General features: G+C 48.2%; 1 non-coding gene across 1 annotated transcript; it reads left to right on the top strand.

The window, feature by feature from the left end:
- Window positions 1-3,786: 3,786 nt before the first annotated feature.
- Window positions 3,787-3,940, top strand: LOC135524933 (5.8S ribosomal RNA). The gene has a single exon (XR_010453047.1). It is a non-coding gene; the product is annotated as a 5.8S ribosomal RNA (ribosomal RNA).
- Window positions 3,941-4,737: the final 797 nt, after the last annotated feature.

Below are 4,737 nucleotides of genomic sequence, written 5' to 3'. Positions count from 1 at the left end.
TAACTCCAATGTGCAGAACTTTAGTTTTTCACAACAGGTGTCTGCTTACCTCTTTTATTTGACCGGTCAGGATTTGTGAGACACAGGACAGTACTGGCCAATCGGCTGGACAATCTCCAGCATCGTCCTTCTACCAGATCACGGCGGTGGTCACCATGTTAGAGTTGCGTAAATTCAAATCTGTTATCAGGATAAAAATAACAATGAGTCACCGATTTTATACTATGTATTTTTTATTAGCTAAGTAATAAATGGCAAATGCAACTTTCGTATATACGAGCTCACTGTAATACCACGCAGTGCAGAACAGGGAACTGACAAGACGCATGTAAAACAGTATTCTTTATACTGTGATAGACAGTTCCAACCCGTCTGTTGGCCTATCACAGTATAGACTGGGCGTGGTATAAACTTGCTCAGCCTATTGCAGGCGCTCAGGCGGGTCCCCGCCTCATGGCGCTTCTGTTGATAGCTGTAATTGTTGCTTGTGAAGAACATCCAGGCTCTCATGCTCCATACCGTTATCTAGCACCTGGCTCCTGTTATCTAACAAAAAAACACTTGTTCTCGCAACACCCCGCTCTGAATGTGCCCCCCTCCCAACTAATTTGAACAGTTCCTGTCTTCTGTATTTTTCCATCTCAGTTAAACCTCGTGATGAACACCCCTCCCTATCACAACTTTGTAAGATACAGCAAGCCACACCATGTGCTCAATATTGTTACATACAAACACAAGGACAAAGCATCTGCTGGGCTGTTATCTACAGTTTTGCAACATGCAGGTCACACCATGTTACTCAGTTCTTGTCACACACAAACAGGCAAGTAGCAAGCAGTTGTTTAATCTCATAATGATGCTCCAGTGCACAAATGCAGACACCTCACACAACCAACATCAGATAATATTTAATCATATATATATCTAATGGCTATAATGTAAAATACAGGATCCAACAACCCATGATCTTCGGTTTACAAGAATGACGCCTTACCGCTTGGCCACCATGCCACTGTATGATGCAAGATATTTATCAACATTCTGGAAAGTAGTAGTTGTGAATTTGGCAAACAAATAACATCTCTGTTTCAACATTCTGGAAAGTAGGAGTTGTGTAATGTGAATTTGGCACACAACTAAACTCAGTGGAGAACTTCAGGATTGAACCAAGGACCTCATACATAAATAGCATGCACTCCCCCTCTGAGCTTTGATCCCATTTTATTTGCAGATAAAATGCAATATTAATACAATGTACTTTTCATATACACCACTCCATTGAAACTACAATGAAATGATAGCAGCAATTCTAAATACAAGCAAGTATGGACAGTCATCTAACCCATGAACTTCAGTTTTTGAAAATGATGCAATTGAAGTTGGCAACCATGCCACTTCTGTTCCATAAATGTACGAACAGGGATTGAACACATGTTCTTCAGATTACAAGAGCAAATTATTTAGCACATCTCTGTTTCCTGCTGAGAATTTCAACATTCTGGAAAGTCGGAGATGGGTCATTGCAAAAACTTTAGTGGCAAATTTGGGGAATGAACCCAGGACCTCATGCATGCAAAGAACACGCTCTACCACTGAGCTACATCCCCTATCTGGTAAAGAAAAAATGTTTCTTATTTTTTAAATTTCACCTATAATTAACCAGGTAAGCGAGTTGAGAACAAGTTTTCATATTCAACTGCGACCTGGCCAAGATAAAGAAAAGCAGCGCAACACAAACAACAACACAGAGTTACAGATGGAATAAACAAGCGTACAGTCAATAACACAATAGAAGAAAAGAAAGAAAGTCTATATACAGTGCATGCAAATGGAGGTAAGGCAATAAATAGGCCATATTAGCGAAGTATTTACAATTGAGCAAATTAACACTGGAGTGATAGATGAGCAGATGATGATGTGCAAGTAGAAATACTGGTGTGCAAAGAGCAGAAAGTAAATTAAAACAATATGGGGATGAGGTAGGTAGATTGGGTGGGCTATTTACAGATGGGCTTTGTACAGCTGCAGCGATCAGTTAGCTGCTCAGATAGCCAATGTTTAAAGTTAGCAGTGTTGCCAACACCTCAGTAAGGAAAGTAGCTATTGGCTGTCCTAAAAGTCGCTAGAAGTTGCTAAAAGATGTCATCACCTAATTTGCATAATCGTGCATGTGATTGTGATGGACACTGTAGGAGTGAGGAATAACATTGTGGAAGAGACAAAAAAGTGAGTAAAATGAAAATTCAGAGGGGTCTGAATACTTGCTAAATACAGCGACTAAGTCGCTAAGTTGGCAACACTGAAAGTTAGTGAGGAAATATGTCTCCAGCTTCAGCGGTGTTTGCAATTCGTTCCAGTCATTGTCAGCAGAGAACTGGAAGGAAAGGCGGCCAAAGGAGGTGTTGGCTTTGGGGATGACCAGTGAGATATACCTGTTGGAGCGCGTGCTACGAGTGGGTGTTGTTATCGTGACCAGTGAGCTGAGATAAGGCGGAGCTTTACCTAGCATAGACTGGTAAAGTGAGTATGGTTGCAAAGCTGAAACTTAAAGGAATTGACGGAAGGGCACCACCAGGAGTGGAGCCTGCGGCTTAATTTGACTCAACACGGGAAACCTCCCCCGGCTCTGACACAGAATGGATTAACAGATTGATAGCTCTTTCTCGATTCTGTGGGTGGTGGTGCATGGCCGTTCTCAGTTGGTGGAGCGATTTGTCTGGTTAATTCCGATAACGAATGAGACTCCGGCACGCTAACTAGTTATGCGGCCCCAGAGCGGTCGCCGTCCAACTTCTTAGAGGGACAAGTGGCGTTCAGCCACACAAGATTGAGCAATAACAGGTCTGTGATGCCCTTAGTTGTCCGGGGCTGCACGCGCGCCACACTGAGCGGATCAGCGTGTGTCTAGCCTTCGCCGAGAGGTGTGGGTAACCCGATGAACCCCACTCGTGATTGGGTTTGGGGATTGCAATTATTTCCCATGAACGAGGAATTCCCAGTAAGCGCGGGTCATAAGCTCGCGTTGATTAAGTCCCTGCCCTTTGTACACACCGCCGTCGCTACTACCGATTGGATGGTTTAGTGAGGTCCTCAGATCGGCCCCGCTGAGGTCGGTCACGGCCCTGGAGGAGCGCAGAGAAGACGATCAAACTTGACTATCTAGAGGAAGTAATAGTCGTAACACGGTTTCCGTAGGTGAACCTGCGGAACGATCATTAACGGGTTGCCAGCCGCCGGCATGGGGCTGAGCTCCGAAAATCCAGTTCTGCTGCGGGTTGGGTAGGGTAGGGGGCTCACTCCTCCCACCTCTCCCTTCTCCCGATGCGGGTGTCATCGGTCCTAGCCCGCTTCCCCGCATTCCCCTTTTACTGGGATGTGCCCGACTGGCTCCATCCCCTTTCCCCATTTGCCACGGTTGCATGACTCACCTATGGGTGGGTGGAGAGGCCGCTATCGAAGGGGACTGGGGGTGTCCGGTGAACCGGGACTTCCCAAAATGGTCTAACATCTTATAAGCGTCTTGAGTGTCGCCCAGTATCCTCGAGCGGCACTGGGAACCCAGTCATCTTCTCTGCACCCCGGAGTAGGTGGGGGTTTAATGTCTGCGCGGCTTCACCGGCGCTTCGGCGACGACGCAGCATAGCTCCCGGAAGCCTCCCTATTCTTAAACCTTTGTCTTTGAACTATGGCCTGGCGCTCTGGCGAAGTGTGGGTGGGGGAAAGGAGGGTAACCTACCAATCTCTGCCTAGCCACTGGCCTCTGCGTGCAATGAAAAACAAGAGTACAACTCTTAGCGGTGGATCACTTGGCTCGTGCGTCGATGAAGAACGCAGCTAGCTGCGAGAACTAATGTGAATTGCAGGGCACATTGATCATTGACACTTCGAACGCATTTTGCGGCCCCAGGTTCCTCTTGGGGCTACACCTGTCTGAGGGTTGCTTTGTCAACAATCGAAACCTCTGGGGTTCCGCAGCTGGGGCAGTTGCAGGTGGCCACTGTGCAGCCTTCGTCCCCCTAAGTTCAGACCAGGACGGCTCGGTGGGTCTTTTGAGGAGGAGCCTCGGCTCTCTCTCCTCTCCCCCGTGCGCTCTTCCTTTCCCTTCTCGCTTTGGCGAGAGGCGCCCACGTTCCCCGCATGGTCTGGCGTGGCTGCCGGTGGACTCTGTCTTTCCGTGCTGCCCGTGTAACGCATGTGGTTCTCGGGGTAGCGCTCGGGGTTAGGTTAGGGCTGCGGAGCTCCGACCGCCGGCCTGAAACGTATTGAGAAGGTGAGCCTGGGCGACCGGCCACATTCCATTCAATTTGACTACGACCTCAGATCAGACGAGACAACCCGCTGAATTTAAGCATATTACTAAGCGGAGGAAGAGAAACTAACCAGGATTCCCTCAGTAGCGGCGAGCCCAACACCGAATCCCTGTCCGTCCGGCTGGCACGGGAAATGTGGTGTATAGAAGACCGCTTTGCCTGGTGTTGATCGGGGGCCTGAGTCCTTCTAATCGAGGCTCAGCCCCTGGACGGAGTGAGGCCGGTAACTGCCCCCGTCGCACCGGGGTCCGGTCTTTTCGGAGTCGGGTTGCTTGGGAATGCAGCCCAAAGCGGGTGGTAAACTCCAAGGTAAACTCTAAGGCTAAATTCCGTAAGGGAAAGTTGAAAAGAACTTTGAAGAGAGAGTTCAAGAGGGCGTGAAACCGTTGAGAGGTAAACGGGTGGTGTCCGCGCAGTCTGCCCGGAG

This window comes from Oncorhynchus masou, chromosome 4, assembly GCF_036934945.1.
Source record: "Oncorhynchus masou masou isolate Uvic2021 chromosome 4, UVic_Omas_1.1, whole genome shotgun sequence".
Taxonomy (NCBI): domain Eukaryota; kingdom Metazoa; phylum Chordata; class Actinopteri; order Salmoniformes; family Salmonidae; genus Oncorhynchus; species Oncorhynchus masou.
Note: the sequence above shows the minus strand (reverse complement) of the source record. Positions and strands in the feature narration are given on the sequence as shown.